The sequence below is a fragment of the Ambystoma mexicanum genome, chromosome 4q (genome assembly GCF_040938575.1).
Source record: "Ambystoma mexicanum isolate Mex_15411 chromosome 4q, UKY_AmexF1_1, whole genome shotgun sequence".
NCBI classification, from domain to species: domain Eukaryota; kingdom Metazoa; phylum Chordata; class Amphibia; order Caudata; family Ambystomatidae; genus Ambystoma; species Ambystoma mexicanum.
In genome coordinates, this window is record NC_090928.1 from 433,239,759 (window position 1) to 433,255,648 (window position 15,890).

Below are 15,890 nucleotides of genomic sequence, written 5' to 3' on the forward strand. Positions count from 1 at the left end.
CAGTTTGTTGATTTTGTGCTAAGAGCATAGTTAAACCCAATTGTTCATTGTTTTGTATATGAAATGATGATATATCTTATTGTTTCTTACAGTGCATTGGGTTGAAAAACATTTTAACAGGATCTATTGAAGAGGGTATATGGTTATGAAACAGGGACTTCATGAACTGCACTCCTATGCTCTACCACTGAGTTAAACCCTTGAATGCTGAAAACTGCCCTTTTTTTTTAAAAAGGTGATAGAGTGGGTGACTGTATGGAACTTGTAGAACTAATGACATCAGTGCACTTCTGTTCAGCTGTACAAATTAATACATTTCATTAAGGGCATATTATTGGTTTCCACCACAGTTTTGTAACATTCATATGAGCTTCCAATGGACTATTTCAAACTGATCATATCACCAGTAGAACTTGGGTGAATGTAAAACACAGCTTGTATCATATGAAGAAATCCTAAACAGCTTAATGGTGTTCACCCTATGTTTCAGGTGATGATCAGGAGTATTTCAAATGTAGAAATGTGTTGCTCATTACATAAAATGCTAAGATTGTAAATGTTTTCTTCAATTTATTTAATTAAAAAAATATTTCTACAGGTAAAACAGTTGAACAAGGGGGCACCCAGATTTGAACTAGGGACCTCTTTATTTGCAGTCAAATGCTCTACCACTGAGCTATACCCCCAATTCTGAAAAATTCACCTTTATTAATTCAGTAATATGTACAAAGGGCAAGCAACATGCAATCACCATCAAAGCAATGCATTTTCAGCCACCAAACCCTCCTTATAAGTATATGGGGTGAGAAGGATGTCCTTTATCTGCCTTGGTAAAATACAGTGAGGTTTCCATTGCAAGAATTCATACATTTCGTATCACATGTAGATATTGGGACATGGAAAAAAAATCCTTTGTCAAATGCACAAATTCTGCAAAATGTAAATGCTTGTCTACTGCAGTTTGTTGATTTTGTGCTAAGAGCATAGTTAAACCCAATTGTTCATTGTTTTGTATATGAAATGATGATATATCCTATTGTTTCTTACAGTGCATTGGGTTGAAAAATATTTTAACAGGATATATTGACGAGGGTATATGCTTATGAAACAGGGACTTCTTGAACTGCACTCCTATGCTCTACCACTGAGTTAAACCCTTGAATACTGAAAACTGCCCTTTTTCAAAAAGGTGATAGAGTGGGTGACTGTATGGAACTTGTAGAACTAATGACATCAATGCACTTCTGGTCAGCTGTACAAATTAATACATTTCATTAAGGGCATATTATTGGTTTCCACCACAGTTTTATAACATTCATATGAGCTTCCAACAGACTATTTCAAACTGGTCATATCACCAGTAGAACTTGGGTGAATGTAAAACACAGCTTGTATCATATGAAGAAATCCTAAACAGTTTCATGGTGTTTACCCTATGTTTCAGGAGATGATCAGGAGTATTTCAAATGTAGAAATGTGTTGCTCATTACATAAAATGCTAAGATTGTAAATGTTTTTTTCAATTTATTTAATAAAAAAATATTTCTACAGGTAAAACAGTTGAACAAGGGGGCACCCAGATATGAACTAGAGACCTCTTAATCTGCAGTCAAATGCTCTACCACTGAGCTATACCCACAGTTTGGAAAAGTTCACCTTTATTAATTCAGTAATATGTACAAAGTGCAAGCAACATGCAATCACCATCAAAGCAATGCATTTTCAGCCACCAAACCCTCCTTATAAGTATATGGGGTGCGAAGGATGTCCTTTATCTGCCTTGGTAAAATACAGTGAGGTTTCCATTGCAAGAATTCATACATTTCGTATCACATGTAGATCTTGGAACATGAAAAAAAAACGTTTGACAAATGCACAAATTCTGCAAAACGTAACTGCTTCTCTACAGCAGTTTGTTGATTTTGTGCTAAGAGTATAATTAAACCCAATGTTCCATTGTTTTTTATATGAAATGATGATATATCCTATTGTTTCTTACAGTGCATTGGGTTGAAAAACATTTTAACAGGATCTATTGACTAGGGTATATGCTTATGAAACAGGGACTTCTTGAACTGCACTCCTATGCTCTACCACTGAGTTAAACCCTTGAATGCTAAAAACTGCCCTTTTTTAAAAAGGTGATAGAGTGGGTGACTGTATGGAACTTGTAGAACTAATGACATCAGTGCACTTCTGGTCAGCTGTACAAATTAATACATTTCATTAAGGGCATATTATTGGTTTCCACCACAGTTTTATAACATTCATATGAGCTTCCAACAGACTATTTCAAACTGGTCATATCACCAGTAGAACTTGGGTGAATGTAAAACACAGCTTGTATCATATGAAGAAATCCTAAACAGTTTCATGGTGTTTACCCTATGTTTCAGGAGATGATCAGGAGTATTTCAAATGTAGAAATGTGTTGCTCATTACATAAAATGCTAAGATTGTAAATGTTTTTTTCAATTTATTTAATAAAAAAATATTTCTACAGGTAAAACAGTTGAACAAGGGGGCACCCAGATATGAACTAGAGACCTCTTAATCTGCAGTCAAATGCTCTACCACTGAGCTATACCCACAGTTTGGAAAAGTTCACCTTTATTAATTCAGTAATATGTACAAAGTGCAAGCAACATGCAATCACCATCAAAGCAATGCATTTTCAGCCACCAAACCCTCCTTATAAGTATATGGGGTGCGAAGGATGTCCTTTATCTGCCTTGGTAAAATACAGTGAGGTTTCCATTGCAAGAATTCATACATTTCGTATCACATGTAGATCTTGGAACATGAAAAAAAAACGTTTGACAAATGCACAAATTCTGCAAAACGTAACTGCTTCTCTACAGCAGTTTGTTGATTTTGTGCTAAGAGTATAATTAAACCCAATGTTCCATTGTTTTTTATATGAAATGATGATATATCCTATTGTTTCTTACAGTGCATTGGGTTGAAAAACATTTTAACAGGATCTATTGACTAGGGTATATGCTTATGAAACAGGGACTTCTTGAACTGCACTCCTATGCTCTACCACTGAGTTAAACCCTTGAATGCTAAAAACTGCCCTTTTTTAAAAAGGTGATAGAGTGGGTGACTGTATGGAACTTGTAGAACTAATGACATCAGTGCACTTCTGGTCAGCTGTACAAATTAATACATTTCATTAAGGGCATATTATTGGTTTCCACCACAGTTTTATAACATTCATATGAGCTTCCAATGGACTATTTCAAACTGATCATATCACCAGTAGAACTTGGGTGAATGTAAAACACAGCTTGTATCATACGAAGAAATCCTAAACAGCTTAATGGTGTTTACCCTATGTTTCAGGTGATGATCAGGAGTATTTCAAATGTAGAAATGTGTTGCTCATTACATAAAATGCTAAGATTGTAAATGTTTACTTCAATTTATTTAATAAAAAAAATATTTCTACAGGTAAAACAGTTGAAGAAGGGGGCACCCAGATTTGAACTAGGGACCGCTTGATCTGCAGTCAAATGCTCTACCACTGAGCTATACCCCCAGTTCTGAAAAGCTCACCTTTATTAATTCAGTAATATGTACAAAGTGCAAGCAACATGCAATCACCATCAAAGCAAAGCATTTTCAGCCACCAAACCCTCCTTATAAGTATATGGGGTGCGAAGGATGTCCTTTATCTGCCTTGGTAAAATACAATGAGGTTTCCATTGCAAGAATTCATACATTTCGTATCACATGTAGATCTTGGAACATGGAAAAAAATCTTTTGTCAAATGCATAAATTCTGCAAAATGTAACTGCTTCTCTACTGCAGTTTGTTGATTTTGTGCTAAGAGCATAGTTAAACCCAATTGTTCATTGTTTTGTATATGAAATGATGATATATCTTATTGTTTCTTACAGTGTATTGGGTTGAAAACCATTTTAACAGGATCTATTGAAGAGGGTATATGGTTATGAAACAGGGACTTTTTGAACTGCATTCCTACGCTCTACCACTGAGTTGAACCCTTGAATGCTGAAAACTGCCCTTTTTTAAAAAGGTGATAGAGTGGGTGACTGTATGGAACTTGTAGAACTAATGACATCAGTGCACTTCTGGACAGCTGTACAAATTAATACAGTTCATTAAGGGCATATTATTGGTTTCCACCACAGTTTTATAACATTCATATTAGCTTCCAATGGACTATTTCAAACTGATAATATCACCAGTAGAACTTGGGTGCATGTAAAACACAGCTTGCATCATATGAAGAAATCCTAAACAGTTTCATGGTGTTTACCCTATGTTTCAGGAGATGATCAGGAGTATATCAAATGTAGAAAAGTGTTGCTCATTACATAAAATGCTAAGATTGTAAATGTTTTCTTCAATTTATTTAATAAAAAAATATATTTCTACAGGTAAAACAGTTGAACAAGGGGGTACTCAGATTTGAACTATGGACCTCTAGAGCTGCAGTGAAATGCTCTACCCCTGAACTATACCCCCATTTCTGAAATATTCACCTTTATTTATTCAGTAATATGTACAAAGTGGAAGCAACATGCAATCACAATCAAAGCAATGCATGTTCAGCCACCAAACCCTCTTTATAAGTATAAGGGGTGCGAAGAATGTCCTTTATCTGCCTTGGTAAAATACAGTGAGGTTTCCATTGCAAGAATTCATACATTTCGTATCACATGTAGATCTTGGAACATGGAAAAAAATCTTTTTGTCAAATGAACAAATTCTGAAAAATGTAACTGCTTCTCTACTGCAGTTTGTTGATTTTGTGCTAAGAGCATAGTTAAAACCAATTGTTCATTGTTTTGTATATGAAATGATGATATATCCTATTGTTTCTTACAGTGCATTTGGTTGAAAAACATTTTAACAGGATCTATTGAAGAGGGTATATGGTTATGAAACAGGGACTTCTTGAACTGCACTCCTATGCTCTAGCACTGAGTTAAACCCTTGAATGCTGAAAACTGCCCTTTTTTAAAAAGGTGATAGAGTGGGTGACTGTATGGAACTTGTAGAACTAATGACATTAGTGCACTTCTGGTCAGCTGTACAAATTAATACATTTCATTAAGGGCATATTATTGGTTTCCACCGCAGTTTTATAACATTCATATGAGCTTCCAATGGACTATTTCAAACTGATAATATCACCAGCAGAACTTGGGTGAATGTTAAACACAGCTTGTATCATATGAAGAAATCCTAAACAGTTTCATGGTGTTTACCCTATGTTTAAGGAGATGATCAGGAGTATTTCAAATGTAAAAATTTGTTGCTCATTACATAAAATGCTAAGATTGTAAATGTTTACTTCAATTTATTTTATTAAAAAAATATTTCTACAGGTAAAACAGTTGAACAAAGGGCACCCAGAGTTGAACTAGGGACCTCTTGATCTGCAGTCAAATGCTCTACTACTGAGCTATACTGCCAGTTCTGAAAAGTTCACCTTTATTAATTCAGTAATATGTACAAAGTGCAAGCAACATGCAATCACCATCAAAGCAATGCATTTTCAGCCACCAAACCCTACTTATAAGTATAAGGGGTACAAAAAGTCCTTTATCTGCCTTGGTAAAATACAGTGAGGTTTCAAGAATTCAAATTAATACATTTCATTAAGGGCATATTATTGGTTTCCACCACAGTTTTATAACATTCATATGAGCTTCAAATGGACTATTTCAAACTGATCATATCACCAGTAGAACTTGGGTGAATGTAAAACACAGCTTGTATCATATGAAGAATCCCTAAACAGTTTCATGGTGTTTACCCTATGTTTCAGGAGATGATCAGGAGTATTTCAAATGTAGAAATGTGTTGCTCATTACATAAAACGCTAAGAGTGCAAATGTTTACTTCAATTTATTTAATTAAAAACATATTTCTACAGGTAAAACAGTTGGACAAGGGGGCACCTAGATTTGAACTAGGGACCTTTTGATCTGCAGTGAAATGCTCTACCCCTGAGCTATACCCCCATTTCTGAAATATTCACCTTTATTTATTCAGTAATATGTACAACGTGGAAGCAACATGCAATCACCATCAAAGCAATGCATTTTCAGCCACCAAACCCTCCTTATAAGTATAAGGGGTACAAAAGATGTCCTTTATCTGCCTTGGTAAAATACAGTGAGGTTTCCATTGCAACAATTCATACATTTGGTATCACATGAAGATCTTGGAACATGGAAAAAAAATCTTTTGTCAAATGCACAAATTCTGCAAAACATAACTGCTTCTCTACTGCAGTTTGTTGATTTTGTGCTAAGAGTATAGTTAAACCCAATTGTTCATTGTTTTTTATATGAAATGATGATATATCCTATTGTTTCTTACAGTGCATTGGGTTGAAAAACATTTTAACAGGATCTATTGACGAGGGTATATGCTTATGAAACTGGGACTTCTTGAACTGCACTCCTATGCTCTACCACTGAGTTAAACCCTTGAATGCTGAAAACTGCCCTTTTTTAAAAAGGTGATAGAGTGGGTGACTGTATGGAACTTGTAGAACTAATGACATCAGTGCACTTCTGGTCAGCTGTACAAATTAATACATTTCATTAAGGGCATAATATTGGTTTCCACCACAGTTTTATAACATTCATATGAGCTTCCAATGGACTATTTCAAACTGATCATATCACCAGTAGAACTTGGGTGAATGTAAAACACAGCTTGTATCATATGAAGAAATCCTAAACAGCTTAATGGTTACCCTATGTTTCAGGTGATGATCAGGAGTATTTCAAATGTAGAAATGTGTTGCTCATTACATAAAATGCTAACATTGTAAATGTTTTCTTCAATTTATTTAATTAAAAATATATTTCTACAGGTAAAACAGTTGGACAAGGGGGCACCTAGATTTGAACTAGGGACCTTTTGATCTGCAGTGAAATGCTCTACCCCTGAGCTATACCCCCATTTCTGAAATCTTCACCTTTATTTATTCAGTAATATGTACAAAGTGGAAGCAACATGCAATCACCATCAAAGCAATGCATTTTCAGCCACCAAACCCTCCTTATAAGTATAAGGGGTACAAAAGATGTCCTTTATCTGCCTTGGTAAAATACAGTGAGGTTTCCATTGCAAGAATTCATACATTTCGTATCACATGTAGATCTTGGAACATGGAAAAAAAATCTTTTGTCAAATGCACAAATTCTGCAAAATATAACTGCTTCTCTACTGCAGTTTGTTGATTTTGTGCTAAGAGCATAGTTAAACCCAATTGTTCATTGTTTTGTATATGAAATGATGATATATCTTATTGTTTCTTACAGTGCATTGGGTTGAAAAACATTTTAACAGGATCTATTGAAGAGGGTATATGGTTATGAAACAGGGACTTCATGAACTGCACTCCTATGCTCTACCACTGAGTTAAACCCTTGAATGCTGAAAACTGCCCTTTTTTTTAAAAAAGGTGATAGAGTGGGTGACTGTATGGAACTTGTAGAACTAATGACATCAGTGCACTTCTGTTCAGCTGTACAAATTAATACATTTCATTAAGGGCATATTATTGGTTTCCACCACAGTTTTGTAACATTCATATGAGCTTCCAATGGACTATTTCAAACTGATCATATCACCAGTAGAACTTGGGTGAATGTAAAACACAGCTTGTATCATATGAAGAAATCCTAAACAGCTTAATGGTGTTTACCCTATGTTTCAGGTGATGATCAGGAGTATTTCAAATGTAGAAATGTGTTGCTCATTACATAAAATGCTAAGATTGTAAATGTTTTCTTCAATTTATTTAATTAAAAAAATATTTCTACAGGTAAAACAGTTGAACAAGGGGGCACCCAGATTTGAACTAGGGACCTCTTTATTTGCAGTCAAATGCTCTACCACTGAGCTATACCCCCAATTCTGAAAAATTCACCTTTATTAATTCAGTAATATGTACAAAGGGCAAGCAACATGCAATCACCATCAAAGCAATGCATTTTCAGCCACCAAACCCTCCTTATAAGTATATGGGGTGAGAAGGATGTCCTTTATCTGCCTTGGTAAAATACAGTGAGGTTTCCATTGCAAGAATTCATACATTTCGTATCACATGTAGATATTGGGACATGGAAAAAAAATCCTTTGTCAAATGCACAAATTCTGCAAAATGTAAATGCTTGTCTACTGCAGTTTGTTGATTTTGTGCTAAGAGCATAGTTAAACCCAATTGTTCATTGTTTTGTATATGAAATGATGATATATCCTATTGTTTCTTACAGTGCATTGGGTTGAAAAATATTTTAACAGGATATATTGACGAGGGTATATGCTTATGAAACAGGGACTTCTTGAACTGCACTCCTATGCTCTACCACTGAGTTAAACCCTTGAATACTGAAAACTGCCCTTTTTCAAAAAGGTGATAGAGTGGGTGACTGTATGGAACTTGTAGAACTAATGACATCAATGCACTTCTGGTCAGCTGTACAAATTAATACATTTCATTAAGGGCATATTATTGGTTTCCACCACAGTTTTATAACATTCATATGAGCTTCCAACAGACTATTTCAAACTGGTCATATCACCAGTAGAACTTGGGTGAATGTAAAACACAGCTTGTATCATATGAAGAAATCCTAAACAGTTTCATGGTGTTTACCCTATGTTTCAGGAGATGATCAGGAGTATTTCAAATGTAGAAATGTGTTGCTCATTACATAAAATGCTAAGATTGTAAATGTTTTTTTCAATTTATTTAATAAAAAAATATTTCTACAGGTAAAACAGTTGAACAAGGGGGCACCCAGATATGAACTAGAGACCTCTTAATCTGCAGTCAAATGCTCTACCACTGAGCTATACCCACAGTTTGGAAAAGTTCACCTTTATTAATTCAGTAATATGTACAAAGTGCAAGCAACATGCAATCACCATCAAAGCAATGCATTTTCAGCCACCAAACCCTCCTTATAAGTATATGGGGTGCGAAGGATGTCCTTTATCTGCCTTGGTAAAATACAGTGAGGTTTCCATTGCAAGAATTCATACATTTCGTATCACATGTAGATCTTGGAACATGTAAAAAAAATCTTTTGTCAAATGCACAAATTCTGCAAAATGTAACTGCTTCTCTACTGCAGTTTGTTGATTTTGTGCTAAGCGCATAGTTAAACCCAATTGTTCATTGTTTTGTATATGAAATGATGATATATCCTATTGTTTCTTACAGTGCATTGGGTTGAAAAACATTTTAACAGGATCTATTGAAGAGGGTATATGGTTATGAAACAGGGACTTCTTGAACTACACTCCTACGCTCTACCACTGACATAAACCCTTCTATGTTGAAAACTGCCCTTTTTTAAAAAGGTGATAGAGTGGGTGACTGTATGGAACTTGTAGAACTAATGACATCAGTGCACTTCTGGTCAGCTGTACAAATTAATACAGTTCATTAAGGGCATATTATTGGTTTCCACCACAGTTTTATAACATTCATATGAGCTTCCAATGGACTATTTCAAACTGATAATATCACCAGTAGAACTTGGGTGAATGTAAAACACAGCTTGTATCATATGAAGAAATCCTAAACAGTTTCATGGTGTTTACCCTATGTTTCAGGAGATGATCAGGAGTATTTCAAATGTAGAAATGTGTTGCTCATTACAAAAAATGCTAAGATTGTAAATGTTTTCTTCAATTTATTTAATAAAAAAAATATTTCAACAGGTAAAACAGTTGAACAAGGGGGCACCCAGATTTGAACTTGGGACCTCTTGATCTGCAGTCAAATGCTCTACCACTGAGTTATACCCTCAGTTCTGAAAATTTCACTTTTATTAATTCAGTAATATGTACAAAGTGCAAGCAACATGCAATCACCATCAAAGCAAACATTTTCAGCCACCAAACCCTCCTTATAAGTATAAGGGGTACGAAAGATGTCCTTTATCTGCCTTGGTAAAATACAGTGAGGTTTCCATTGCAAGAATTCATACATTTCGTATCACATGTAGATCTTGGAACCTGGAAAAAAATCTTTTGTCAAATGCACAAATTCTGCAAAGTGTAACTGCTTCTCTACTGCAGTTTGTTGATTTTGTGCTAAGAGCATAGTTAAACCCAATTGTTCATTGTTTTGTATATGAAATGATGATATATCCTATTGTTTCTTACAGTGCATTGGGTTGAAAAACATTTTAACAGGATATATTGACGAGGGTATATGCTTATGAAACAGGGACTTCTTGAACTGCACTCCTATGCTCTACCACTGAGTTAAACCCTTGAATGCTGAAAACTGCCCTTTTTTAAAAAGGTGATAGAGTGGGTGACTGTATGGAACTTGTAGAACTAATGACATCAATGCACTTCTGGTCAGCTGTACAAATTAATACATTTCATAAAGGGCATATTATTGGTTTCCACCACCGTTTTATAACATTCATATGAGCTTCCAATGGACTATTTCAAACTGGTCATATCACCAGTAGAACTTGGGTGAATGTAAAACACAGCTTGTATCATATGAAGAAAACAGTTTCATGGTGTTTACCCTATGTTTCAGGAGATGATCAGGAGTATTTCAAATGTAGAAATGTGTTGCTCATTACATAAAATGCTAAGATTGTAAATGTTTTTTTCAATTTATTTAATAAAATAATATTTCTACAGGTAAAACAGTTGAACAAGGGGCATCCAGATATGAACTAGGGACCTCTTGATCTGCAGTCAAATGCTCTACCATTGAGCTATACCCCCAGTTTGGAAAAGTTCACCTTTATTAATTCAGTAATATGTACAAAGTGCAAGCAACATGCAATCACCATCAAAGCAATGCATTTTCAGCCACCAAACCCTCTTTATAAGTATAAGGGGTACAAAAGATGTCCTTTATCTGCCTTGGTAAAATACAGTGAGTTTTCCATTGCAAGAATTCATACATTTCGTATCACATGTAGATCTTGGAACATGGAAAAAAAATCTTTTGTCAAATGCACAAATTCTGCAAAATGTAACTGCTTCTCTACTGCAGTTTGTTGATTTTGTGCTAAGCGAATAGTTAAACCCAATTGTTCATTGTTTTGTATATGAAATGATGATATATCCTATTGTTTCTTACAGTGCATTGGGTTGAAAAACATTTTAACAGGATCTATTGAAGAGGGTATTTGGTTATGAAACAGGGACTTCTTGAACTACACTCCTACACTCTACCACTGACATAAACCCTTCAATGTTGAACACTGCCCTTTTTTAAAAAGGTGATAGAGTGGGTGACTGTATGGAACTTGTAGAACTAATGACATCAGTGCACTTCTGGTCAGCTGTACAAATTAATACAGTTCATTAAGGGCATAGTATTGGTTTCCACCACAGTTTTATAACATTCATATGAGCTTCCAATGGACTATTTCAAACTGATAATATCACCAGTAGAACTTGGGTGAATGTAAAACACAGCTTGTATCATATGAAGAAATCCCAAACAGTTTCATGGTGTTTACCCTATGTTTCAGGAGATGATCAGGAGTATTTCAAATGTAGAAATGTGTTGCTCATTACATAAAATGCTAAGATTGTAAATGTTGTCTTCAATTTATTTAATTAAAAAAATATTTCTACAGGTAAAACAGTTGAACAAGGGGGCACCCAGATTTGAACTAGAGACCTCTTGATCTGCAGTCAAATGCTCTACCACTGAGCTATACCGCCAGTTCTGAAAGGTTCTCCTTTATTAATTCAGTAATATGTACAAAGTGCAAGCAACATGCAATCACCATCAAAGCAATGCATTTTCAGCCACCAAACCCTCCTTATAAGTATATGGGGTGCGAAGGATGTCCTTTATCTGCCTTGGTAAAATACAGTGAGGTTTCCATTGCAAGAATTCATACATTTCGTATCACATGTAGATATTGGAACATGGAAAAAAAATCTTTTGTCAAATGCACAAATTCTGAAAAATGTAAATGCTTGTCTACTGCAGTTTGTTGATTTTGTGCTAAGAGCATAGTTAAACCCAATTGTTCATTGTTTTGTATATGAAATGATGATATATCCTATTGTTTCTTACAGTGCATTCGGTTGAAAAACATTGTAACATGATCTATTGAAGAGGGTATATGGTTATGAAACAGGGACTCCTTGAACTACACTCCTACGCTCTACCACTGACATAAACCCTTGAATGTTGAAAACTGCCCTTTTTTAAAAAGGTGATAGAGTGGGTGACTCTATGGAACTTGTATAACTAATGACATCAGTGCACTTCTGGTCAGCTGTACAAATTAATACATTTCATTAAGGGCATATTATTGGTTTCCACCACAGTTTTATAACATTCATATGAGCTTCCAATGGACTATTTCAAACTGATAATATCACCAGTAGAACTTGGGTGAATGTAAAGCACAGCTTGTATCATATGAAGAAATCCTAAACAGTTTCATGGTGTTTACCCTATGTTTCAGGAGATGATCAGGAGTATTTCAAATGTAGAAATGTTTTTGCTCATTACATAAAATGCTAACATTGTAAATGTTTTCTTCAATTTATTTAATAAAAAAAATATTTCTACAGGTAAAACAGTTGAACAAAGGGCACCCAGAGTTGAACTAGGGACCTCTTGATCTGCAGTCAAATGCTCTACTACTGAGCTATACGCCCAGTTCTGAAAAGTTCACCTTTATTAATTCAGTAATATGTACAAAGTGCAAGCAACATGCAATCACCATCAAAGCAATGCATTTTCAACCACCAAACCCTCCTTATAAGTATAAGGGGTACAAAAATGTCCTTTATCTGCCTTGGTAAAAATACAGTGAGGTTTCCATTGCAAGAATTCATACATTTCGTATCACATGTAGATCTTGGAACATGAAAAAAAAACGTTTGACAAATGCACAAATTCTGCAAAACGTAACTGCTTCTCTACAGCAGTTTGTTGATTTTGTGCTAAGAGTATAATTAAACCCAATGTTCCATTGTTTTTTATATGAAATGATGATATATCCTATTGTTTCTTACAGTGCATTGGGTTGAAAAACATTTTAACAGGATCTATTGACTAGGGTATATGCTTATGAAACAGGGACTTCTTGAACTGCACTCCTATGCTCTACCACTGAGTTAAACCCTTGAATGCTAAAAACTGCCCTTTTTTAAAAAGGTGATAGAGTGGGTGACTGTATGGAACTTGTAGAACTAATGACATCAGTGCACTTCTGGTCAGCTGTACAAATTAATACATTTCATTAAGGGCATATTATTGGTTTCCACCACAGTTTTATAACATTCATATGAGCTTCCAATGGTCTATTTCAAACTGATCATATCACCAGTAGAACTTGGGTGAATGTAAAACACAGCTTGTATCATACGAAGAAATCCTAAACAGCTTAATGGTGTTTACCCTATGTTTTAGGTGATGATCAGGAGTATTTCAAATGTAGAAATGTGTTGCTCATTACATAAAATGCTAAGATTGTAAATGTTTACTTCAATTTATTTAATAAAAAAAATATTTCTACAGGTAAAACAGTTGAAGAAGGGGGCACCCAGATTTGAACTAGGGACCGCTTCATCTGCAGTCAAATGCTCTACCACTGAGCTATACCCCCAGTTCTGAAAAGCTCCCCTTTATTAATTCAGTAATATGTACAAAGTGCAAGCAACATGCAATCACCATCAAAGCAAAGCATTTTCAGCCACCAAACCCTCCTTATAAGTATATGGGGTGCGAAGGATGTCCTTTATCTGCCTTGGTAAAATACAATGAGGTTTCCATTGCAAGAATTCATACATTTCGTATCACATGTAGATCTTGGAACATGGAAAAAAATCTTTTGTCAAATGCATAAATTCTGCAAAATGTAACTGCTTCTCTACTGCAGTTTGTTGATTTTGTGCTAAGAGCATAGTTAAACCCAATTGTTCATTGTTTTGTATATGAAATGATGATATATCTTATTGTTTCTTACAGTGTATTGGGTTGAAAACCATTTTAACAGGATCTATTGAAGAGGGTATATGGTTATGAAACAGGGACTTTTTGAACTGCATTCCTACGCTCTACCACTGAGTTGAACCCTTGAATGCTGAAAACTGCCCTTTTTTAAAAAGGTGAAAGAGTGGGTGACTGTATGGAACTTGTAGAACTAATGACATCAGTGCACTTCTGGACAGCTGTACAAATTAATACAGTTCATTAAGGGCATATTATTGGTTTCCACCACAGTTTTATAACATTCATATTAGCTTCCAATGGACTATTTCAAACTGATAATATCACCAGTAGAACTTGGGTGCATGTAAAACACAGCTTGCATCATATGAAGAAATCCTAAACAGTTTCATGGTGTTTACCCTATGTTTCAGGAGATGATCAGGAGTATATCAAATGTAGAAAAGTGTTGCTCATTACATAAAATGCTAAGATTGTAAATGTTTTCTTCAATTTATTTAATAAAAAAATATATTTCTACAGGTAAAACAGTTGAACAAGGGGGTACTCAGATTTGAACTATGGACCTCTAGAGCTGCAGTGAAATGCTCTACCCCTGAACTATACCCCCATTTCTGAAATATTCACCTTTATTTATTCAGTAATATGTACAAAGTGGAAGCAACATGCAATCACAATCAAAGCAATGCATGTTCAGCCACCAAACCCTCTTTATAAGTATAAGGGGTGCGAAGAATGTCCTTTATCTGCCTTGGTAAAATACAGTGAGGTTTCCATTGCAAGAATTCATACATTTCGTATCACATGTAGATCTTGGAACATGGAAAAAAATCTTTTGTCAAATGCACAAATTCTGCAAAATGTAACTGCTTCTCTACTGCAGTTTGTTGATTTTGTGCTAAGAGCATAGTTAAAACCAATTGTTCATTGTTTTGTATATGAAATGATGATATATCCTATTGTTTCTTACAGTGCATTTGGTTGAAAAACATTTTAACAGGATCTATTGAAGAGGGTATATGGTTATGAAACAGGGACTTCTTGAACTGCACTCCTATGCTCTAGCACTGAGTTAAACCCTTGAATGCTGAAAACTGCCCTTTTTTAAAAAGGTGATAGAGTGGGTGACTGTATGGAACTTGTAGAACTAATGACATCAGTGCACTTCTGGTCAGCTGTACAAATTAATACATTTCATTAAGGGCATATTATTGGTTTCCACCACAGTTTTATAACATTCATATGAGCTTCCAATGGACTATTTCAAACTGATAATATCACCAGCAGAACTTGGGTGAATGTAAAACACAGCTTGTATCATATGAAGAAATCCTAAACAGTTTCATGGTGTTTACCCTATGTTTAAGGAGATGATCAGGAGTATTTCAAATGTAAAAATTTGTTGCTCATTACATAAAATGCTAAGATTGTAAATGTTTACTTCAATTTATTTTATTAAAAAAATATTTCTACAGGTAAAACAGTTGAACAAAGGGCACCCAGAGTTGAACTAGGGACCTCTTGATCTGCAGTCAAATGCTCTACTACTGAGCTATACTGCCAGTTCTGAAAAGTTCACCTTTATTAATTCAGTAATATGTACAAAGTGCAAGCAACATGCAATCACCATCAAAGCAATGCATTTTCAGCCACCAAACCCTACTTATAAGTATAAGGGGTACAAAAAGTCCTTTATCTGCCTTGGTAAAATACAGTGAGGTTTCAAGAATTCAAATTAATACATTTCATTAAGGGCATATTATTGGTTTCCACCACAGTTTTATAACATTCATATGAGCTTCAAATGGACTATTTCAAACTGATCATATCACCAGTAGAACTTGGGTGAATGTAAAACACAGCTTGTATCATATGAAGAATCCCTAAACAGTTTCATGGTGTTTACCCTATGTTTCAGGAGAT

General features: G+C 34.9%; 3 non-coding genes across 3 annotated transcripts; all 3 read right to left on the reverse strand.

The window, feature by feature from the left end:
• Window positions 1-614: 614 nt before the first annotated feature.
• On the reverse strand, window positions 615-686 carry TRNAC-GCA (transfer RNA cysteine (anticodon GCA)). Its single transcript has one exon. It is a non-coding gene; the product is annotated as a tRNA-Cys (tRNA).
• A 2,786-nt stretch (window positions 687-3,472) lies between these two features.
• TRNAC-GCA (transfer RNA cysteine (anticodon GCA)) lies at window positions 3,473-3,544 on the reverse strand. The gene has a single exon. It is a non-coding gene; the product is annotated as a tRNA-Cys (tRNA).
• Window positions 3,545-7,839: 4,295 nt separating this feature from the next.
• TRNAC-GCA (transfer RNA cysteine (anticodon GCA)) lies at window positions 7,840-7,911 on the reverse strand. Its single transcript has one exon. It is a non-coding gene; the product is annotated as a tRNA-Cys (tRNA).
• Window positions 7,912-15,890: the final 7,979 nt, after the last annotated feature.